Raw genomic sequence first — 25788 nt, 5'->3', positions numbered from 1 at the left:
CATCAGTCAAGTCTGGAAATCTGTTATATTGCTGAATGACCATCTCCTTGCCTGGAAGAATATGATCAGTTTCACTGGGTAGGTGATCCTTGGTTGTAACCCGAGCTCTTTTGCCTTGCAAAAAATTGTATTCCACTTTCTGTGATCTTTTAGTGTAGAGGCTGCCAGATCCTGTGAGAGCCTCACTGTGGTTCCTCGATATTTGAATTGTTTCTTTCTGGCCACTTGAAGCATTTTCTCCTTTACCTGGTATTTCTGGAGTTTGGCCACAACATTTCGAGAACTTTTCAATTTTGGATCTCTTTCAGGATATGACTGTTGGATTCTCTGGTTCTAGTATCTCAGGGCAGTTTTCTTTGATGAACTCTTGGAAGATGTTGTCCAGGCTCATTTTTTCATCATGATTTTCTGGTAGACCTATGATTGTCAGATCATCTCTCCTGGATCTGTTTTCCAGGTCAGTTATTTTTCCATTGAGATATTTTGCCTCTTTTTCTAACTTTTCATTCTTGATGTTTTGTTTGAGTAATTCTTGGTTCCTCATAGAGTTATTCACTTCAATTTGGTTGATTCTAGTTTTTAGCGAATTATTTTCCTCGGTTAGTTTTTGGAGCTCCTTTTCCATATCACACATTTTTCTTTTTTAGGAGCTGTTTTCTTCATTGTAATGTTTTTCTAATTTTGCAATTTTGATTTTAAGAGAATTATTCATTTTATCTTCTAGCTCTCTAATTTGGTTTTCAAAGTTCCTTTTGGGCTCATCTAAGAATGCTTTCTGTACTTGAGACCAGTTTCCTGTTGAGGCTTTGGCTGTGGGTGTGGAGTCAACACTGTCTCCCTCTGAATTTGGTTCCTCCCTTTAATGATTGTAGGACTCCAGAGTCTTTGTCTTTGCAGTTTGCTCTCTACCCATTTTGAGGTAGAGCCCTAGCCATGCCCTACCTCTAGGGTTCCCAAGCCTCTACTGTTTAAGGTTTTGCCCTGCGGCAATAATTACCATGTCTTCAGGGTCGGAGACGGGGATTGGAGCAGACAGGGTTCTCTCTGCCATCCTGGTCCCTGGAGTTCCAGATAGGGGCTTTTTAAATTTCTGGGCTGTGGATTGGTAGTCCCAGGAGTAGTTGCTGCCCCTCCCAGGGGCCCTGCATTTGATTCTTACCCTGCTCCATCCAGTCTCAGCCCTGTGGTGATAGGCCTGGCAATGGCCCTTGTGGTTGGTGGGTCAACTTGCCACCTTGTTGATCAGGCCTCATCCAGGCCTCTGTCTGCACAGCGCGGTGTCCTTGCCTTGTAGTCTAGCCTTTCTATGTCCAACACACTATTTATTCCCCATCCTCTTCTCCTGCATAATATCCCCTTACTCTGTCTTTTTCTAGAATCTCGTTTTATTTGGAACTTCTACTCTAGAAAACTTCTAGGTTAGTAACTTTTAGCTTAGTGATTGATACTTCTCTGTAACTTTAGGGGCTGAAAACCAACAAAGCCCACCTGAGCAGGACTGCTTCCTTCCTTATAAAACATCTGAGCAACCCTGATCTAGTTGGAAAATGTTTCCTTAAAGTAAAAATCCTAAATTATCATGCCATCTTTTCTCCCATGGCATGAATACCATCATGCCTAAGTCTTCCTCATGACATTCCTGGTTGTATCACTTTTCTGTCCTTTCCTAGTCTTGCTTCTACAGAAGTGTAAATCCTAGCTCTATAGTAAGGGAGGTCATTGGGCTACCCCAGTTTGTAGGTTTGAATCAATTCCCAGGTTCAGGGAACAGAGATCTCTCTACTTTGGAAACATCTGCCTTTGTCCTAATGTGAAGGACTCAGAATCATAGCTGGGAGGGGACTCAGCAGCTAGTTAGTCTAACTTGCAACTGGAAAGAATCCCCACTTTAACACACTTAACAAGTATTTACTGACAAGAGTTTATAGCCTCTTGATTGAAGATTTCCAATAAAGGAGTCTCCTGAAACAGCCATTCTACTCTTAGAAAGCTCTAATCATTAGCAAATTTTTCTTGACATCAAGTCTACATTTTCCTCTTTGCAGCTTCTGCCTATTGCTTCTGCTTTTGCTCTGAGGCTGAAGAGAACAAATCTAGTATTTCTTCTACTCAACAGCCCCTTCAAATACTAGAAGATGGCAATCATGTACCTAATGAGTCTTCTCTTATTCAGGCTAAATATCCCCAATTCTTTCACACATATTCATATGACAAAGACTCAAGGACCTTTCCCATCCTGGTTGTCTTCTGGGAGTTCTCCAAATCAAAATCCTTGTACATGTGGTACCCAGAACTTAAAACAATACACCAGAAATGGTCTAATCAGAGCAGAGGATAGCTGGACTATTACTTATTAATAGTGGCTATGTCTTTCATTGAAGCCTTGGCTTTATCTTTTAATATGCTATTTCACCCTTCCAGGGATCTATGTTGTTTCTAGAGACTTTTTTAGAGACTTCCTTCAAAAAAAGGCATAGTTGGTATGCGTATCAAATTTTCAGATGACATAGTTGGGAGGGATAGCTAAAATACCAAAAGACAGAGTCAGGATCCAAAAAGTTCTTCACAAATTAAGAGCATGGGGCTGAATCTAGAAAGATAGAGTTCAACAGAAATGAATGTGAAATCTTACCCTTGGGTTAAAAAAAAAAATCAATGCCACAAGTATAAGATGGGGGAGGCACAGCTAGACTTAAATTCATGTGAAGAAAAAAAAATATTTGAGGTTTTATTGGACTACTAGTTCAATATGAGTTAACAGCATATTGAACTAGCAGGCCAATAAAACCATCTAAACTGGTCTTGCTACTGTCGTTCATTCCTAGCACTCCATCTCTCATCTCTGTGCCTTTCCTCTGATTGTCCCCAGTGTTTTTTTCTCTGGAGTGCCACCTGCCTCTTCAAACTCTCTGGACTTCTTTCCCCACCACTTCCACCTACCTTTCCTTCCCCTTGCCCCATACCACCCTTTTTTAACTTGCTTTTATAGGCTATCTTCCCTTATTAGAATATAAGCTCCTTTAGGGCAAGGACTATCTTCTTTTTGTTTGTATTTGTATGCCCATTCCTTAGAATCCTGCAAGTGCTTAATACTTGACTTTAACTTTAACTTCTGTATTCCCTTTCTTAAATGAAAATAATGATTCTTGTAGTACCTTCCTCATAGAATTGTTGTAAAGTAAAAATGAGATAATGTTTGTACTTTGTAAGCTTAAAATTACTGTTTAAATGTCAGTTATTATTATTGTTGTCATTACAAAAAAAAAGTATTTGACTAAATAAAATTAAACATAGCAGTAAACAGCACTTCCCGGTAATAACCTTATATTTAAAATATTAAGAGAACAACCTTGGCTTAATTTACTGAAGTTCACTAAGTCATATTGCTTATTCAAATTTTTCCTTAACCTTGTAGTTTAAGTATATAAATTTATATACGTTATTATATTGCTTATATAAATGGTACAATGTATTAGACTAGAAGTATCAAACTTGTAGCCCACAGGCCACTTTGCAGCCCAAAGTACTCTAGCACACAGATTAAAATGTAATTGGGAAATCTAACAAAATAAATAAAACTACAATAGAACGTAGTTATGTTAACATGTCCTTACCTTAATTCAGTATGTTTCACAGCATCCTTACATATGCTTTAAAGATCACATTTCTATTTTAATTTGGCGCTATTACACTTGACTACATTAACATAGGAAAAAAATAAAACAACCAGAAAGTACCATTCCTCAAAGGAAAAGTGGTCGAAAGGGAGCAAAGAGTTCTCAAAAGAAGAATAGCAAACTATTAACAACCATATGAAAAACCAGTCCTATGTACATCAAAAATACCCTAAGGTTTCATGTCATACCCAGCAAACTGGCAAAGATGACAAAATATAGGAATAGTCAATAATGGAGGAACTAAAGAAAGATAGGTCCACTCATTCATTAGTGATGGAACTGTGATGTGATCCAATCATTCCAAAAAGCAATTTGGACTTATAAGAAAATGACTAAAATATTCCTACCTTTTGGCCTAGAGATCTCAGTGTTGTGCATATATACCAAGGAGATCAAAGGAAGAAAGGTTAAATATATGCCAAAGTATTTATAATAGCAATTTTTATAGAAGCAGAGAACTATAAAAAGAAAGCAGAGGCCCATTAATTAGATAATGGCTAAACAAATTGTAATGTGTGAATATAACAGAATGTTATTTCATGTAAGACATGATGAAGATGAAGAACACAGAGAATCATAGAAAAACTCATGAACTGATGCAAAGTAAAGTAAGCAGACAGGAAAACAATATATGCCCAACTACAGCATTGTAAATGAGAAGAACTACAACAGCATCAATAAGAGAGGGAGAGGGAGAGAAAGAGAGAGGAAGATAAAGAGAGAATGCAGTATAATTATAATGACCTTGTTCCCCTAAAAAGAAAGCAGCAACTATACCTCTCCTCTTCTTTAAAGAGATGGAGAATTATAGGTGTGAAACCATTATATACATACAAAGATACACACACACATATATATGTAAAATCAGGCTTAGTTGATGGGTTGATTTCTTTCTTTTTTGTTGGAGGGGAATGTCTCTCAGTGTAGGGGAGAGGGAAAGGGTATTATTAAGGAAATTAATATCATGTAAAATTACATATACATATGTGTCAATATATTCTTATTATGGGTCTAAATTCTACAGTTTAGATAATTGTGGTATGATGAATCTCAGAAAATTCAAGAGCAGTCTATGAAAGTATTATAAATATCGGTTTTCTATATCTTCCTTGTAATACAAGTGGTAATGGACAGTAAAATGGGAGTAAAGTTGTATGAAGCATGTGGGAGAAGAGATTGGAATGATCCAAACATAAGAGTACTTGACCTCTCAGTTATGGTGAATTGACCATTCACTTACCTTACAAGAGAGATTAACACAGTATCTGTAAAGTTGAAATTTTCAAGCTAGAAGTACAAAATATAATGTCAAGGACAACCAAGTGAGAACAGAATGTAGCGACTATTGTGATAAAATGTTCTAGGACAGAATTCTTGATGATAACTGATGACTTCATAGAATCATTGTGGAGGTATTTTAAATGGCACTAGTCAGATAAAGGCAAGAAATACCTGAATACATAGTTCATTTTGTTAGAACATTCTGCTTAAGAAAATTATTATGAAATTATACTACTTTTGGGAAGCAATGGAAGAATTACTATAAGCCTATTCATAAGTCTCATATACACCAAAATATTTATTTATAGTAATATTTTTTATAGTAGTAAAAAACTAGAAACAGTAAATGACCATCATCTAGGGAATGGCTAAACAAATTGCAGGACAATGTAAATGGAAAGAACCAAGAAAAAATATTCAAAACTGAATGTTGTATAATTATAATTCCAGGAAGGAGATCGAGGAAAAGAAGGCATCTTCCTTCTTTGCAAAGTTCTACACTATAGGTGTAGAACACACTATATACTGCCAGATTGGGTTGGTGTGTTGGTTAATGTTGATAAACCCTTTTTCTCTTTCCTTTTTAAATTCTTTTCTATAAGGGGTGGCTTCCTATGTGGTATAGAAGTGAAGAAGGAGTGTTTTGGGAAATAGAGGTGATAGAAAAAAGATATCAATAAATTTCTAAAGTCTATCCATATATATTTTATATACACACATATATAATACACATATATTTATATACATATAGACAATAATAGATTTATATAAATTTAACATTCACCCAGAAATCAGAATTTAAAATGGGTGTAAGAGGAGAAGAATAGAAGTCTCTTGACTAAATGATTAATTTTAACCTCTTCCCTCTCTCTCAAATCTTCAGTTTCTCCCTATCTATTAGTTCCTTCCCTGCACATTTCAAGCTCTGGGCTTAGAGTCAGGAAGACCTGAATTCAAATCCAACCTCAAATACTTACCAAGTTTGACCTGGACAAGTCACTTAACTCCTGTCTTCCTGTTTTCTTAACAGCAAAATAGAGATAAACAGCACTTTGCACTTAGCACAGTGCCTGGCACATAGTAAAGACTATATAAATGCTATTTTCTTACCTTTCTCCCACCTTAGTTCAGGTCCTAATCATTTCTCACCTAAATTACAGCAAAAGCCTCCTAGTTGGTGTCCCTGACTTAAATCTCTTACCATTGCAATAGAGCCCAAGAAAATTTCCTTAAACTCAGATCTGACCATGTGACTTCTCTCTTCAATCAACTCCAATGACTTCCTCTTGCCTCTAGAATCAAATATAACTCTTCAGTTTAGCTTTTAAAGCTCTATATGGTTTCAGCCTACCTTTTCAGCTTCAATGAACATTATTCCTCTTCCTGCACTCTGAGTTCCAACCAGACTGGCCTTTTCTCTGTTCTTCGAACACAACTTATTCTAGTACCTTAGCACTGGCCATCTGTCATACCTGAAATGCTCTCCTCTTCAGAGAATCTGTCTTCCTTCAAGGGGCCACTCAAGCACCACCTCCTACTTGAAGTCTTTCCTGATTAACCCAACTCTGTCAGTGCCTTCTCTCCCAAACTACTTTGTAGTTAACTAGTTGTAACTTTCTGTATTAATTCTTTTTATATTCTCTCTCATTCATCCTGTGTGTGTGTATAGACAGATATCTCTCATACATATATGTAGAGAGATATCTATCTATATTGATAGAGAATTCTATCTTTATAGGGAGATGTCTACCTATAGAGAGATCTATATCTTCTATCTCCACATCTATGCCTCTGTATCCATATAGACAGAGAGAGTGACAGAGAGAGACACAGAGAGAGAGACAGAGAGAGAAATAGAGAGACAGAGACAGAGAGAGATCTTCTTGGGAGTAAGGATTGTTTCATCTTTTGAACTTATATCCCTGGTGTCAAGCATGATATTTGGACATCAAAAAAGCTCCTTAATTAATACATGTTGACTGCTTGACTACTTGAAATACATTCAACTCTTTGTATACTATGAAAATAGAGCAGAGGCACTAGTTAGTTGTCTTTTAAAATAACTTTACAAGAAATCAGAATTTACTTTACCTCTTACTATTTATGGTCTTAGAACTGTTACTGGAGTAAGTAACTTTTCTGGAGTAAGAGCACTTCACTTATAAATTGAAAATGAAGAAAGAATCTTCAGCAGAGCCTTGAGAAATGGGAAACAAAGCAGTATTAATAACAGGAGTCTAACCTATTTCCTCACTTCCAGAAAGAAACAAATCCAAGTATATATGAAGCCTGTAAGAAAAGAAAAGCTATTTTCAGGTTCTCCCATTTTTCTTTAATGAAGGAAATTTTGGAAAACAGAAATGTTTGTTTAGAACCTACATTGCATAGTAATTGTAACAATAGTTGTTTTTATAAAATATGTTCAACATCTTTGTAATATATGCCATACTACCATATCTTTTTATGTTCTATGATCTTAAAAAATAATCCTTTCAGTTGCTTAATCATTCCATGTTGGCCTGTGAGCAGAGGAAACAGCTTATCTTCACTCTCTTCCCAGTCATTGCTTTCAAATACCTACTCTATCAATAGCTCTCCCATCAGCCACATAACTCTCCACTTTTGGCTAAAGCTGAGGAAGTTTTGTTCACATCAAATCCTAGATTCTACCTCTATAATTTCTTACCTTTTCATTGTTGTAGTTTGTTGTGTCTGACTTTCTGTAACCCCATTTGAGGCTTTCTTGGCAAAGATACTAGAGTGGTTTGCTATTTCCTTCTCCTGTTCATTTTACAGATGAGGAAGCTGAGGCAAACAGGGTTAAGTGACATGTCCAGGATCATACAGGTAGGAAGTGTCTAAGACTGGATTTGAACTCAGATCTTTCTGACTCCAGGTTCAGAGTTCTATCAACTGCTCCATTTAGTTTCCCTTTCCTATCTTTCACCTATGCTTTTATGTAGGCTTAGTTTTCAACTTAAATTCTTCCTGCTACTGTCTTTTACCCTGGTAGAGAATACCTATAGTAATAGATTCATAGATTTTTCTAAGATCAATGAAATGTAAGAGAAACTAAAATCTGATTTTCAATTAGCCCTCCTAGGATAGAAAGAATTCGTGGAATTGTGGGTGAAGAGAAGATTAATAATGTATCAGTGGTGATATTAAAACAAAATAAAATAAATTGGAAAAACTCATTTTGTGCAAAGCACATAAGAAATGAATTATATTATCACTATGGCAATACCCCAGCTTCTCAGTATAATTTTAATGGGCAAAAAAAAATGTAGTATAAGCTATGTAGAGCTTGGTGACATTAAATTTTAAAAATTAAATATTGGGCTTGAAATAATTAATGTCACAATCAGCTCTGTAAATATAAAAGAAATCATTAATAGTGTTCCTTCCTTTGCCTTCCAATGTAAAGCTTTCAGGAAACAAGATGTGAGATGTAGTATATGCCATCCTTCGGTATTTACAGGTAATGGGAAACCTATGTTATCTCAGAACCGGGCAGACAAAATTATTACCAGCAATTATATTTTTCGTGCAAATTATATTTCTATGTGGCTTCCAGTTGTAAGTATTAATAAGCAGGGGTGTATGGGGTGTTCAGGAAGGACTAGGACCTCTAGGTGTGAGGGCTGTGAGTCATTTTCAGGGCTGTCCTTTCACCTTTGGTGTCCACCTTCACCCAGCTTTTACCTGTGGCTTCAACAAGCTGTAGCATGAGCAGTGGCCACACCCCAGTAAAAATGACTTGGCAGATGGGGTAAAGCAGGTTGAGAGTAACTCACAGACCTCAAATCTGAATGCAAGTGAGTTAAAGGGATGTCCACCTTCCCTGATTGAATGGACACATGAGAACAATTTGTTCCAGTGCCATGAAAGCTGCTGAAACAGGCACCGTGGAACACTTAGAGCTTGGTCAGACATCAAAGATGCCAAGGTCACCCATTTCCTCCCATCATCAGTTGTCTTGACTTTTGTCTTGCCACTGGACTTTAACAACTCTGAAAGAGACAATGTGGCTTTCCTGCAACTCTTCCTCACTTAAATCCAATTTACACATGAATTAAGATATCACCTCATGACATCATTGGTCATCTTCAATTCAAAAGGCAAACAACAATTGATAGGTGGTTCTGTATACTGTTCTCAAACTTTTTGGTGTCAGGACTCTTTTATACTCTTAAAAGTCACTAAGGACTCCAGCTGCCATGCATGAGCCCAGCTGGAGAGAATGTGGTAGCCACCCCTTTCCCACCTTGAGGCTTACAGCCTTCTTGTTTACTTGAAAGCCACCAGAGAGAGAGGGAGATTTGTGCCTATTGTATCCATGCTCAGTTACAGCTCAGAAACCAGTTAAAAGGTTTTTCCTCAGCATATAGTAAACACACTGGGAGGCACAGCCTCACACTGTCCATGCTTAGAAGCAGCCTCCCCAAGTATCCAAGTGGGTTGGTACCAAGCAGAGCAGATTGTACATGCTCAAAGGACTTAGCCTCTGTTAGCCAGTTTCCCATTAAGTATGTTTCTATTTTAACATAATAGTTTTGATGAAGGCACAGGTGGCATATTGGTCATATTTACAGATTATACAAAACTAGGAAAGTTAACTGATAAACTAAATAGAAGAATCATAATTTAAAAAAAAAAAACCTTCAAAAATCTACTATCACAGGAGCACAGTTTTTTGATTTGGAAGGTACCTAGTGGTTATCTAGCCTAGGAGTCAGCAAATTATAGCCAGTGGGCCAAATCTGGTTCTTTGTCACTTTTGTATGAGCCATGATCCAAGAATGTTCTTTTCATTTTTAAATACAATGAAAATTTATTTAAACATGTAGATTTCATTCTTAGCTCTCAGACAGAATAAAAACAGGTTACAGGCTAGATTTAGTTCATGGGCCATAGCATGCAGGCCCCTGGTCTAGTCTATGACATACCCAAGATCACATAAACATAATGCAGCAGAATCAGAAAGCAACCAACTTTTCTTTCAAATACAGTGCTCGGTCTACTATGCCCCATTGCCTAAGGAGATAAAGCTGAATAGAGATAAATGTAAAGTCCAGCAATGGAGTTAATAAAAATTAAATGCACAAGCATAGTATGGGAGTGGATGTAGCTAACTACCTATCCATGAGAAAAAAAAAAGGCATAGAAATTTAATGAAGTGCAAGCTCACTATAAATTATCAGTATGACACGGCAACCAAAAACTAATAGCAATCTTAAGCTATGTTAATAGAATTAGTGTCAGTAAAGCAGTAAGATACAAAATAAACCATAAAAAGGACACCGAATTTATATATAGTAATAACAAAATACATGAGGCAATAATATAAAGGATAATCATATTGAAGATAATCCCAAAATGTGTAGAGTACCCATAACTCAATCTACTGAGAAACACATAAGACCTGTATATATGCCAGTATAAAGTATTCTATAAAGAAATTAAAACCAACTTAACTAGAAAGCTATTCAGTGCTCATACTGCTGTACCAGTATAATGAAAAATAAAATATTACTTAAATTAATTTACAATTTTGCTGCTAAGCCAGTCTGACTTCCAAAGGAATACTTAAAAGAACTAGAAAAAATAAAATTCATTTGGAAGGAAAAAAAGATCTAGAATCTAAAGGGAAATCTAAAGGGAAAACGAAAAGGGAATCTAAAGGGAAAACGAAGGGAAAATAGCACTTTTAGATCTCAAATTATACTGCAAAGTACTAATCATAAAAAATTTTAGGTACTAGTTAAAAAATGGAAAAGCAGATAAATAGAACAGACTACAAAAGAAGAATTAGAAACATGTGAACTCAACGCATAGGGCTTGATAATCCAAAGAACATAAATTACATGGGGAGAATTTCCCATCTAATTTGAAAAGGATTGCTAAGAAAATTAGAAAACAGTTTGCACATGCTATCTACCTCCTAATTGAGAGATGATAGATTCAGGGTGCAGATTGAGGCATCTGTTTTTAGGAAATAGCCAGTGTGGTAAACCATGTATATTTATTACAAGGAATTTGTTTTTCTTTTTTTCCCTCAAGGAGAAGAGGTAGGAGGAAGAGAAAGTAGATTTTTATTACGAAAAAAATGACTTATAAATAAGAATTTGACAAATTATGTTGTTTCCAATATCTTACACTATAAAATACAACAAGTTCAAAATGGATTTCCAGTCTTAATATTAAATAAAGATTATTCTATAAAAAATTATAACACCACCAGATTATGTATCTATCTTTCATGGTTATGACTAAGGGAGTGAATTCATAACCAAACAAGAGATAGAAGCAATCACAAAATATAAAATGGATAATTTTGACTAAATGAGATTAAAAAAAACTTTGGCATGAACAAAATAAATGCAACTAGAATAAAGGAAGTAGTAGATTTTGATTGGGGGGAAAATTGCATCAAATACTCTGCTTGTATCCAGGATGTATAAGGAGCCAACATAAATATACTCGCTCAGAAGAAATTTCTTAGTGAATTGAAAGTCAAAGAATACAAACAGTCCTCAAAAAAAGAATTAACAATGATTTGAAAGATTGATCCAAATCACATAAGAGAAATGCAAATCAAAACAAATCTGAGTTTTTACTTTACAGTCAGCAAATTGGCAAAGAAGACAAAAGATGGCTGGAGGAGATATGGAAAGACAGACATACTGACATCCTGCTGGTGGAGCTATAAATTGGTCTGACCATTCTGAAAAGCAATTTGAAATGATGTTAAGAGAGTGACTGAAAGTTTCATACTATTTGTTCTAAGGTTCCCTGGTATGCAGTTATCCCAAGGTCTATATGACACTGCATATAATGTCAGATTTGTTTGGTGGCTTGATTAGCTTTGTTAAACTTTTTTCTCCTCTTTTTCATTATTTTTTTTTCAAGTGATGGCTCTCTTGATGGGGGAGAGGGGAGAGAAAGAATTTATTGAAAAACAGAAGACATATAAAAACAAAATATCAGTTAAAACTTTTTTTTTAAAGTATGAAATATGGAACAAGGGAAGTGATAGTACTGCCCTGGTAGGTCATCAAGAGAGAGTATTGTGGTGCTCACTTTGGCAGCACATATACTAAAATTGGAACAATACAGAGAAGATTAGCATGGCCCCTGTGCAAGGATGACACTCAAATTTGTGAAGCGTTCCATATTTTTTAAATAAATCACATGGCACTTTTCAGTTTCAAAAAAAAAAGAGAGAGAGTATTGTGTTCAATTCTGGGTACTCCATTTTTGAAAGGACAGTTGACAAGCTGGAATATATCCAAAGAAAAGTAACTGAAATAAGAAGGGAACTTGAAATTGTGCTCTATGAGAAAGAACTGGGGATGCTTAGCCCAGAGAAAAGAAGTTTTAGCAAAAAACATGTTAACTGTTATTTGGACCCAGATGATAGAACTAGGAATAATGGGTTTAACTTGCAAAGGGGAAGATTTGTGTCAATATAAGCAATAAATTAATTATAATTAGAGCACAGTGTCTGGCACAAAGTAAGTGCTTAATGAATGTTTATTGATTGATTGGTTTAGGAAGGAATTCTGCTCACATATATGTGGAATTAGATAATCTGAGATTTCCGCCAATGATGACATCCTATGATTCTATGAATCTGTTTCTTTCTTACATACCTGATTTAATGGTTCCATTAATGTCATTCCCCTGGACCATTTTGTCAAATGCTTTTTAGAGAAAGTTCATCTTCTACCTTTCTTCTATCTTCTACCATAAAATGTTTAGTAGTTTTTAAACATCTGAACTCTGAATTATAGGATTTCTATGATTGAGAGAAGGTTCTATGGAACTTTTGAGACCATATTAATCTTAATTAATATTAATCTGGAACATATTCATATGAAAAGGAAAGGAATCTTTGGTTCTATGTAACTGGGATAGTCTGTATTATTTAACTTCCCATTCTCTGAAGCCCTATATATTTCCTATATCCAAGATACTGTTTCTATTAGAAAGTTGATTTTTAAAAAAATTCCATTGCTTTATATTAGTCAAAGATTCTTAAATAACATAATAAAACCACAATTAGAAACCTCCTCACAAAAATGAAATAACAAATGAAGTCAGGGAAATATGATATATAATTATGTGTATATGTATAATTAATACATGCATAATTACAGTAACATACTAAATTAAAAATTAATAAAAATATATCTCATCACTCAGACTGCCTTCCTTGTCTTGTTTGGAGATCTCTCATAACTTTTTCATAATTTATTTTTATTGTGTAGCTTGTAGTATAGAGAAATCAGTGGAACATACAAGCATTATTTAAATAATGACATTTCTTACATTAGTGAATTAGTTTTCTCCAAAGCAATTAAAGACTTGTCCTTCACACTACTCAGTTTTTTACATTTCTCTCAATATCTTCATTATTGCTTAATAGCCACTGGTAATCATCATTTAGGCCAGTAGATCATGACTCATTAACCCTTGAAAAGTGCTAGTTAGACATTTCAGGTATAGACATGGATTTATTAAAATAGCAAAAATACGGAGGAGTGTACTTCCTCTCTAATTCAATCCACCAGGCTTTCTTATGGTTATAAAGGAAAGATGGTATTTACCTTTCCTCAACTATAAACAAATAAACAAACAAACAAATAAAAAAAGAAATATGAGTCACAAAAAAGAATGGCCCCATGGTTTTGTATTTCTAAGAATTGCACCTGGTAGGTTTGCAGACCTAAGGAGATGTGGAGAAAAAGGGAGGAGGCAACCCAGGAATGATGAGGAAGAAGGTACACCCCTACACTCTGAGATCCAGTCAAACTGGTGGCCCCTCTGTTCCTCACATACAAAACTCCATCTCTCCAGCTGGCCACTCCTCATGATTGGAATGTCTCCTCCTCATAGAATCCCTCAAGAAGGAGTTCAAATACCACCTTCTATAGGATGCCTTTCCTGATCACCCTAAGTGCTGGTGACCTCCCTCCCAAACTATCTTGTGGTTAATCATATTTAGTCTCTCTATATTTATCCTTTGTGTGCATATTTATATATATATGTATATATATATATATATATATACTTATTATCTCCTCCATTAGAAGATAAATTCTTTGTAAAGATAATAATAGCACCTGCCTCCCAAGGTATTTGTGAGAATCAAATGAGATAGTAATTGTAAATCACTTAACACAGGCTCTGGCACATGGTAAGCTCTATATAAATACCAGTGGTTGTTATCATTATTGTTATTACAAGCAGAAATTGTTTTGTTCATTGTATTTGCATCCTTAACATCAAGTGCAATGCCTGGAATATAAGCAGATGCTTAACAAGCAGTTATTGTTGATTGATAAGTAACTGACTCTTTCACTTCGTAAATACTGATCGTCTGTTTGTTTTTCTTAATGACATCATTCTTTTCTGAAAAACTATTTATATACTTTTGAATCAGACTGTGTTGTTTGAAATCACTTTTATTCTACTCATAATTTAAATGATAATTTCCTTCTTGAAGCTACTTATTGTTTTCAAGAAAAAACAATTGTGAAGACTAATTTCTCATGATCCTTTCTGACTTCATGTTCCCTACCAGATCAAGCCAGAATTTCAGGTCTCAATTCTCAAAATATTGAAATGGATCTGCAATCTCTATAATTTTTGTGCTCTCTCCAGTGGTGCAGATCTCAATCCATCCATGCCTGCCCATCTTGTGCCAATCAATCTTGCCCATACTCTCATAAATTCACAACAGAAGGTGGGGAGTTCACCCATTATACCAGGAACATTATATCAGGACCTGTAAATTTTCAGTTCTTCCAAGATGGTATTATCTAAGGAGAGGTATTTACTGCTCTCCTGGTTCTGGTCTTATGAGCAACCATAAGTACTCTTTTCTGCCCTGGAACTGTGAGGAAGGTCTCTCCTCCACTGTGGCCACAAGCTCTGCTATGCTAGTGTTCTTCCTCATCCTGGGAATGCCACCCAGGCCTGTCACCCAGAACCAAGTATGAGCAAGGCAACAGAGTTCTGCCCCAGTGCTAGCAAAAAGACCCCTGTAATCCCTTTCTAACCCCTTGTTCAACTCCCTTACCATCAGTGGGCTGAGAGTTCTAGAAGCAGCTGCTGCAGCTGTTGCTGCTGATTCAGTGACTCTTGGCTTCAGGCCTCCTCTTGGTTTGCTGGGGCTAGGGCTGTGCTGGCACAGCTTATGCTGGACTGCGTTCCACTCTCACCCAGGTGTGACAGACCTTTCCTGATGACCTTCTAAGTTGTCTTCGGTGTCTGTGGGCTGAGAAGTCTGGAAATCACCACTGCTGCCAGTGATTCAGTCTCCCCAAGGCCTGCTCAGGGTTTCCTGCAGCCCAGTCTGTTCTGGCATGGTCTGTGATAGACTGCACTCCTCTCTCACTCTGGCGCAACAAACCTTTCCTACTGACCTTTCAGGTTGTCTTGGGCTGGAAATTTGTTTCACTCCATCTTTATGTGGGTTCTGCTGCTCTAGAATTTGTTTAGAGTCATTTTTAAAGTTATTTGGAGGGGTTTGGGGGAGAGCTCAGGTGAGTCCTTGCCTTTACTCTCCATCATGACTCTGTCTCCTCCCTTAAAATACCATATAAATGTTAGCTATTTACCACCACTATCACCACCACTACCTCCACCACCACTACCACCACCACCACCACCATCACCATCACCACCACCACCACCACCACCACCACCACTACTACTACTATTACTACTACTACTACTACTACTACTACTTTCCCCTCCATCTGCTTCAAGCTGTTCTCTCTCAGGGGCCTGGCTAGAACTGCTTTCTCTTCTAAGCTTCTAGACAATAAAAATTTTGGATTCTGAACTGACTTGCTGGTATATAGAAGAACTACAAGAGATGATACAGTTTCTTCAGACAATTTCAACATCCTTTTGTGACTGATTGAAATACTTTTGATTGATTTTGATTCAGTGGAGATACCTCTGATTGACTGATTCATTCAAAAAAGGAAGAGTCACCCCCATCTTTACACTTCTATGCAAATAGCTGCCAAATCTTTATCTCTCTCACCATCCTTCATGAGTTACAGACCATTATTTTTCAACTGCCTACTAGACATTTCCATCTGCTAGTACCTCAAATTCAACATATAAAAAACTTAATCCATTGTCTTTTATCTCAAATCTGCTCTTTCTCTTGATTTTCTTTATGAAAATCACATTCATTCTTTCATGCACTTATCTTTTATCCCTCCTTCTTCCTTTTCCACATTCTTCCTTCTCCATATCCAATGTCACCAAGTTCCATCTACCTTCACAATACTACATAGAGGTTACCTTTTCTTCATACACACAACTATCTAGTAGTTGAGCCTTGATGAATTCTTGCCTGGACTATTGCTCTAGTCTCCATTCTCTCTATCTTCCAATCCATTTAAAATATTAGTACCAGATTAATCTTCCTAATATATGGGACTGAATATTTGGAAGCATCTTAAAGTCAGATAAGATCATTGAATACAAATACCAGTCTTATATATGGAGCTCCTCTATAGCCGTTTATAGAGGATAATATAGAGTATATGGTCAGAATCAGAGGAAGAATTAATTAAGAACAAGAAACTGTAGGTTATAGGTGGGTGGTAGTAGCACTTATGGTGTGGATTGATTAAGCTCATTGACTTATGCTCAATTCTTTTCACTTTTAAAAAATTGGGACCATTGCCCTTTGTCAATCCTGTGGTACCTTTCATGTTCTCCATGATTTTTCAAAGATTTTTTGATGGTGGCTTAACGCATATACCCATGATTTCTTTCAGGGATATACTTCACCTGGGTCTGTTGACTTGAACTCATTCAGGAAAGTTATGAGCTCTTGTCATCTCCCTACTTATCTTGAATATGAACTACCTATCTGCCATTTTTGCTCTGTTCTGTCTTAGTCCAGTGATTATTCTCCTTGATAGAAAAAAAATGCAAGGAAAACAAGAGATGAATAGTTCTACCCTTCTTTGTCATATACTGTCATCATCCTATGAATCTCAGTCATTAGTCCTTTATAGCTGTGAAATTAGCAGATTATATTCAATAATTCCTAAAGTTCCATCCATCTTGAAAATTCAATGCTATCAATATCCTTAACAGGTTTTGTAGGACATAAAAGGACAAGTAGGTGGAGAAAAGAGATGTCACAAAGAGAAGCATATTTGCATTAAACACATTCAAAACATAACTCCTTAGAAGCAGAGTTATGGGCATGAGTAGATGTTTAGATGATTAAATTTAAAAGATTCCTTCTATGGCAGTTTGATAGTACCATATTGGAAACTGTAAATACCGATTGCTATTGCCAAACAACAAGGCCAAAAAATATTTCTCATTTATGAGCCTCAGCTTTTTCATCAAAAAAAATTGGCTCATTAGAATTTGTGCTTCTAGCTTTTATACAAATGGAAGATAAATGAATAATATTCAAGAATATTCAATAATATTCACATACCCAGAAGTAGCTGTCCATATTCCATGAAGTCCTTTTCCCACACCTTGTAACAGCCTCTCAGAGAAAGTACTTGTCACATCTTGAAGTGATGGTACCTTAACAAAATAGGAAACAGCCCAAATTTGTATCAGAGACCAGGCTGGTGATCTTTGTCAATGTAGAGACCAAAAAGAGTCTAAACTTTATTTGTTCTTGGGGGAAGTGGAATAGAGATCACTGAGCTTTTTAGTGTTTTCTAACCAGCTCAACCATTGTAATATCTAATATGCATATAACAATAAAACATGATAAGAGGAGGTTGTAAGAAATTTAGTTGCCATAGTTTTATTCAATTCCTTGTTCTTTTTTTTCTTTATTAATTTGTTTTTTTACTTTGAGTTTATAAGATTCTGTTCCCCATTTCTTTGAGTTTCAAATTTCCTTCTCCTCCCTCCCCTAACCACCACCCCCCCTCCCCACTGGCAGCATACAATCAGGTATAGAATCTGCAGATACTTTCACATTAGACATTGGTCAGGTTGAAAAGAAGGATTGTAACAGGTGGAATGAACAATGGGAAAGAGGAAACCAGACCAAATGAAAGAGAGAGAGGTAATTTGCTTTAATCTGCATTCAAACTCTGTTCTTTCTGGTTCTTTCTCTGGATGTAGACATCTCTCTCCATCATGAGTCTTTTGGAATTTATTTGTAGCCCTGCAATGCTGAGAAGAGTCCAGTCTATCAAAGCTGGTCATCACACACATGTTGTATCTATAATGGTGTACAAATTTTTCCTGGTTCTGCTCTTTTCACTCAGCATCAGTTCGTATAAGCATCTCCAGGTAGATATGAAGTCCATCTGCTCTTTGTTTTGTTTTGTTTTGCCTTTTGGAGAGCAATTGGGGTTAAGTAACTTGCCCAAGGTTACACGGCTAGTTTATTTGTGTGGGTGTTAAGTGTCTGAGGCTGGAACTGAACTCAGGTTTTCCTGATTCCAGGGCTGGCACTTTACTCACTGTGCCACCTAGCCGCCCCCTACTCTTTGTTTCTTATGGCGCAACAATCCATTACATTCATATACCATAACTTGTTTAGCCATTCCCCAATTGATGGGCATTCCCTTAATTTCCAATTCTTTGCCACTACAAAAAGAGCTGCTATAAATATTCTTGTACATATGGGTCTTCCTCCTGCTTCTGTGATCTCTTTGAGATACAACCATAGAAGTGGTATTGCTGGGTCAAAGGATAAGAAATTACTTATAGCCCTTTGGGCATAGTTCCAGATTGCTCTCCAGAATGGTTGGATAAGTTCACAACTCCACCAGCAATGTATTAGTATTCCAATTTTTCCACATCCTCTCCAGCATTTATCATTTTCCTGTTTTGTCATGTTAGCCAATCTCACAGGTGAAATGTGGTACCTCAGAATTGTTTTGATTTACTTTTCTCTAATCAATAGTGATTTAGAGAAGTTTTTTTCATATGCTTATAGATATCTTTAATTTCTTCCTCTGAGAACTGTCTGTTCATATCCTTTGACCATTTATCAATTGGGAAATGACTTTTATCAATTCCTTGTCCTTTTGAGGAAGTAGAGCCCTAGGAATACTTTTTTCTTAGGCAGGAATAAATGATAAGAACTAAGAACTAAAATGAGTTTCTGACCATGTCTGATGAAAATTAAACAGAGGGGGTCTGAGGAGAGAGTAGTTGAGAAAAGGCATTGTTCTTATCTAGTGATTAAGTGTACCCCTAGTGATTAGCATACATTAAGTATTTAATAAATGCATCTTGACTGACTGACTGACTTTCTGGGCATCTGCTACCTTCTGTGAACAGTTTTGTGGGGAAGAACTTCCTTGACACTGACTAAAAGAACTGGACAAATATCTATAGCCCTCCTTTGTAGGGGAGAACCTTTTTAGACATAACATCCCCAATGGACGGTGGAGTTTACAGCTAGCTGAAGATTAGCTTCAGATGGGGAGGAAATGACTCAAGGTAGGGAGTAGTAAAGACATGATACCTGGCAGAGAGCAAATCTTTGCTAGAGACAGAGATTAGGAAGGAAAACATTCCAGCAATGAAGGAACGCCAGTGCAAAGGCTTGAACACAGTAGATGGATTGTTGTGTGCGAGGTACACCAAATAGGCCAATTATGGCTAGGCTGTAGAGTATGTGGAAGGGAGTAATGTGCAAAAAGAGTGTAATGGCAGGATAGGACCTAGTGGTGAAGAGGTTTAAATATTAGACTTAGGAGTTTTTGTTTGCCCCTAGGTGGCTCAGTGGATAAATCCTGAAGTGAGCAAAACCTGAATTCAAATCTGCCCTCAGATACTTACTAGGTGTGTGACCCTTGGCAAGTCACTTAACCTCTGCCTTAATCCACTGGAGAAGGAAATGGCAAACCACTTCATTATCTTTGCTAAGAAAACCTCATGGGGGCAGCTAGGTGGCACAGTGAATAGAGCACCAGCCCTGGAGTCAGGAGAACTTGAACTTGAGTTCAAATCCTGTCTCAGACACTTGACACTTAACTAGTTGTGTGACCTTGGGCAAGTCACTTAACCCCAATTGCCTTGCCTTCTCCCCTCCAAGAAAAAAAAAGAAAGATAACCTCATGGATAGTGTGGTGAATGGGGTCACAAAAGAGTCTGACATGACAGAACAACAGAGGCCATAGGTAAACACTGGAATTTATATAGTGGAGTAGTGATGTGGTTAAATCTGAACTTTAGGAGAATCATTTTTATAGCTATGTGGAGGATGGATTAGAATGAAGAGAGATTTGAGGCAGGCAGACCAATGAGAAAGCTATTGCAATTATCCAAGCTAGCAGTGGGAAGGGCCTGACCTCAGATGGTGGCTGATTGAGTGGAGAGAAGAGAACTAAGTGAAAGGCATCAACCACCATTAGATATCAGTAGCTATGAAGTATTGGCGGCATCAGCTACCCCTCCATGCATTTTCCTTAATCATCTGTGTTCCCTGAATATGAACCCCTCCCTCCACAGAGGGAGGTGTCCCAGCCTCTGTGATATCTGTGTAAATGCTCCTCAAGATTCCTATGCGTCTTCATTCTTCCCTCTGAGGGCATGTGGAGAAGTAAACTTCAGGTTTATTTGGTGACTGTTCTGTTGTTATTTTACTACTGTACTATTTCATTAAATGCCTTTTCTTGGTACTAAGTGAATCCTCTGGCTGACTAATAAAAGTTAATGAACATCAGTGGGGCCTTATAAGCAATGAGTTAGAGAGGATGCTGACCCATGAAATACCTGGAACCTTGGATAGCTTTCTGAGGGACCTATAGTTGACAACAGTCCTCCCCTGTTGCCATAGTAATACAGAACCTGGCCCTCTTTCCAACCTGAAGGGGGAATATCTCAGAGCCATAACTGAGAGATATAGCACTATAAAAGCTTGCTTTAGGATTCAGAGCTCTGTTGAAAAGCTTTGAGTGGCTGGGCTTCCTTTTGCCTTGTGTTGTGAATTTGTGTTTCCTTCTGGGTCAGAAGGAAACATGATAGTCTGGTCTGATCCTTTGGATTCTTTCCCCAAGGCAGTTTCTGATTGTCTCTGTGTATCTGTGGGGGATCAGAGTAACTTAAGGAGCTGATCAAATGGATCCACAGCTGACTTTAAAAGTCCACAGACTCGCATCTTAAGTGTGTTTTTAGCACCCCCTAAACACATGCACTGTGTCATCACATAACCTCCCTGGGCCTCAGTGACCTCATCTCTAAAATAAAGCAGTTATAGTAGATGACCTCTGAGCTCCCTTCTATTGCTGAACCTATGACTCTATTTAATTAGTGATTTGAATTCTTGTTTTCTTTTTTGAAGTCACAGATTAAGAATAGAAACTCAGATCTTCTTTTTCTTCTGTAATATTAGGTTCTTTTCTCTAGAGAGATTTAATTTATTTCCAGCTGGAGTCTTCACTAATTAGAATAATTATTTACCAAACTGTAGGGTAGACCAGAGATAGGAGTAGATGGAGGGGGTTACAAAGGCCCAGCTCCTCCTTTCTACCAAAAAGAATTATGTATCTGTATATTTAAAAAAAAAACCAACAGCACAAAACTTGGCGGGTCAACCAAACATTTTCTATAAATTGAATTTGTTTTGCGGGTTACTCACTGGTGGAGGCTGCTCTTGTGGCAGAATGCCATTTGTTTAGGGCTGTTCTTAGGCACGGATGATCTGGGAGGCTGCCAGGGTGCCTCAAATTAGGAGAACATTGTTGAAAAGGCCATACAAATAGCTGAATGCATAACTATAAATGGCTTGTATTTGGGGCTAACCAGATTACAACATTATTTAAATAAAGGATAACTCTGTAAGAAAAATGGGAATTCAGCATAAATATATATTCACTAGTAAGTGTGTGCAATGTAGCATACATTTTGGATGATCTCTGAATAGATGTTAAATGCCCGATATACTTCCTATTAATTCTATGTTTTAAAAAATCTGCAGGCCTCCCTACTTTTCTCTTTTAAAAGTTTTTTTTATTAATATCTTTTGATTTTGTATTACTTCATTTCCCATTATGTCTCTTTTCCCCTCTTTCCCCCCAACTCAAAGAGCCATTTCTTATAACAGAGAATAAAAAATAAAGAGGAGAAAAAAAGCCAGTGCAACAATACTGAGGCAGCTAGGTGTTACAGTGAATAGAGTGCTGAACTTAGAGTCAGGAAAAGACTCATTTGCCTGAGTCCAAATTCAGCCGCAGACAATTATTAGCTGTGTGACTCTGGGCAAGTCACTCAACCCTGTCTGCCTCAGTTTCCTTATCTGTAAAATGATCTGGAAAAGGAAATAGAAAATCACTCCAATATCTTTGCCAAGAAAACCCCAAATGAGGTCATGAAGAGTCAGACACAACTGAAACAGCTGAACAACAACCACAAAATCAGCAATATTCAGCAACACATCAGCCAAGTCCAACGGTATTCCATATCTATAATCTCCCCCCTCCCAGGAGAGAGGCACATTCTCATAATCTCTTCCTTAGAGTTAAGCTTGAGCATTATAATTACACAGCATTCACATTCAATTGTTGTTGTCTTTGCTGTTGTTTCCATTTACATTTCTAGTCATTGTGCATACTTTCCCCCCAATTCTACAGACTTCATTTTGCATCAGTACATATATCTTCCTGTGCTTTACTGTATTCTTCACACAGCAGAGCAATAACTCATTACCTTTGTTTGATTGGCATCTGCTTTGTTTCCAGTTCTTCACTACAATAAAAAAAAAAGTGCTACTGAAAATATTTTGGAGCACATCATACCTTACCTTCTATGTTTAACCTTCATGGGGTATGTGAGATCTCTCAGAGAATCTTTTTATTTCTTTTTTTTTTTAGGTTACCACTGACATTGAGCAGATTCATATAGAGTCAAAAACAATTTGTTCTACTTTCCCAAACCAACCCAAGAGTCTGACTAATTCTGGACCCATCCCAGGGATGCAGATCTGGCCTGGGGAGGCTTTGAGAGATAATTATGCCAAGAGAGTTTCTCAAAAGGCCTTAAAGAATCAAAACTAGCAGAGGCAACCAGGTCGGCATCCTGTGTCACAACATCCAGGAAGGGGAAAAAAGAATTACTCCCTTCAGTTAGATGTAGTTCCTTTTTCTTTACAGTACCCATCACTAGAGCACTCCCACCAGGCCCAGACTGCCACTCTTCTCTCTTCCCCTCCCTCCCCTCAACAAAGGCCAATAGATCCCATTCTCAGTGTGGCTTTTCATTAGACTGGAGCCCTATGGCTTCTGTCACTGAATAACCCACCGGTGTAAGGATGTCTGCCAAACAGGATACCTGAGATTCATTCAGATCAGCTGGTGGATCAGTAGTGAAGGCTGCTCATAGCCGGCAACCACTGCCCCTCTACTCCCCCATAGTAAACTCTGTCCCAGACTTCTCCCAGTCCCAAACCTCCTTTCTTCTCTTTCTTCTGTGCCCTCTGAGTACTTCCTTCCCTCTGTCGTGGTGCAGCAGAAAGATGGCTGAATTTAGATCCTAAATTTCAATTCTGGCTCATCCACTTGCCAACTCACTTCACCTCTCTAGGACTCAGTTTCCTCACCTGTAAAATAAGGGATTTGGACCAGAACACTACTAAAGTTCTTTCCAGCTCTAAACTTACAATTCTGTTCTTCTTCCTATGATTCTAGGATTCTATGGTCCTCTTCACCTTCTCTCTTTACATCTGGTAATCATGGAAACCTAGGTTCTTCCTGAAGGCACCATATCTTTTGGCACCCTCTCTAAGGCTAACTGCTTCTTCTCTCTCACTTGCCCTAATACACAGAACCAGGAAGAGGTTCTGGCACCCTTTTAGCTCCTCACTGTCATGAAACCACTTCTTCCTTAAAGTTCTTCCAACCTAGATCCTATTTCTGTCATCTAGAAACCTCCACATAGTGGTAGCCTGGCAAATGTTTTAAGAACCAGCCCCAGAAGGGGAGGTGAGGGGTGTATGAATAGCAAACTTTTAAGTTAAATTTGCCTTACTAACATTTTCTTGAGTCTAGACAATCAACAAAGCAATAAAGCAAGCCTTGATTTGAAGTATTTGCTGATTTGGAGGGCACTTGGGGTTAAGTGACTTGCCCAAGGTCACACGGCTAGTTTTTGTGTTAAGTGTCTGAGGTCAGATTTGAACTCAGGTCCTCCTGACTCTAGGGCTGGTGCTCTACTCACTGTGCCACCTAGCTGCCCTAATGTCATATATTTTCTAACTATTTGTTGTTGTAGTTGTTGAATCATTTTTTAGTTGTGTCTGATTCTTCATGACTCCATCTGGAGTTTTCTTGGCAAAAATACTGGAGTGGTTTGCCATTTTCTTCTCCAACTCATTTTACAGATGAGGAATCTGAAGCAAACAGGGTCAAATGACTTGCCCAGGGTCACACACCTCATGAGTGTCTGGGGCTGGTTTTGAACTAGGGTCTTCCTGACTCTAGGCCCAGTTCCCTATCCACTGTGCCATCTAGCTGCCCTCCAACAGTTAGAACATTCCAAAAGTGAAATGGGCTGCCTTGAGAGCAAGTGGGTTCCCTCACCATGGGGTTCTTCAAGCCAAGACTAGATAACTGTCAGTCATGTTGTATAAGCATTCTTATTCTTTATGGTTTGAGCTAGATTACTATTGATGTCCCTTCCAACTTTAATTCTATAATTCTTCTTTACCCCAACCCCCTCACCTTTGAACTCCCTGGTGTCCCAAGGTCCTCATCCTCCTTTGATTATAATCCTTAAATTATAAATTATAAATACTTAAAGACAGATCCTGCCCCTCCCCTATCTGCACCTATGGTTTCCAAAGGATTCAGTCAAAGGGCTGCACTAGAGGACCTAGAGGGTCACATGTGGCCTTAAGGCTGCAGGTTCCCCACCCTTGCTTAGATTCAAGGCCCTTCACTATTCTGCTTGCCCTACGATAGACATTCTCCAGCCTATCAATGGGACCTCTATCATTAATATAATTCAGCCACCCAAAGGAGTGATACCTTAGACACCACTGCTTATCCTACCTATTCCTTCCCCTTTCCCCGATCCAATCCAAATGAATTTTCCAAGGTAATGGGATTCTAGTTACAAGTCAGTGACCCAACTCTGAATCACTTATGTTCATAAGGAATTCATGAATGAACCCCTCCCTCCCTCTTCTTCAACAAGGTCAGTAACCTTTGGTCGGCTTTATTGCAATAAAATAAACACTTATTCACATAAGGAAATATAGCATCATAGAAAGTTAGAGATGGCTGGAATCATAGAAATCATTTCTTTAATCTAACCTGCTCATGTTACAAATAAGGAAACTGATAATGGGAGGATGAAATAACTCACTGCATTGGTGGAGTTGTGAACTGGTACAATTATTCTGGAAAGCAATTTGGAATTATTTAAAGGGAGTGACCAAAATATTTACATCTTTTGACTCAAAGATTCCACCTCAGATTTTTTTTGATTTGCATTTCTCTTATCATTCGCAATTTGGATCACTTTCTTATTCTTGTGAATAATTTGTAATTCTTTTGACAACTTTTTGTTCTCAATATATATCACAGGAAAATCAATGACAAAAGGAAAGACCACATACACACCAAAAAATTCATAACAGCATTTTTTGTGGTAGCAAAGACCTGGAAACAAAGTAGATGTCAGTTGATTGAAGAATGACTAAATAAATTGTGGTGCATGAATGCATGGTATATTATTTTAAGACATAGTGAATATATTGAATACAAAGAAGCATGAAAAGATTTACATGAACTGATGCAAAGAGAAGTAAGAAGAACCAGGGAAACAATATATGTGATCAGTATAAGAATGTAAATGG

General features: G+C 37.4%; 1 non-coding gene across 1 annotated transcript; it reads left to right on the top strand.

The window, feature by feature from the left end:
- Positions 1 to 12033: 12033 nt before the first annotated feature.
- On the top strand, positions 12034 to 12140 carry LOC138167605 (U6 spliceosomal RNA). The gene has a single exon (XR_011169932.1). It is a non-coding gene; the product is annotated as a U6 spliceosomal RNA (small nuclear RNA).
- The last annotated feature ends 13648 nt before the right edge of the window (positions 12141 to 25788 follow it).

This window comes from Petaurus breviceps, unplaced genomic scaffold (assembly GCF_028583685.1).
Source record: "Petaurus breviceps papuanus isolate PSGF00001 unplaced genomic scaffold, PetGlider_PUasm1.0 229, whole genome shotgun sequence".
NCBI classification, from domain to species: domain Eukaryota; kingdom Metazoa; phylum Chordata; class Mammalia; order Diprotodontia; family Petauridae; genus Petaurus; species Petaurus breviceps.
The sequence above is the reverse complement of the archived record's forward strand: the minus strand, read 5'-3'. Positions and strand labels throughout refer to the sequence as shown.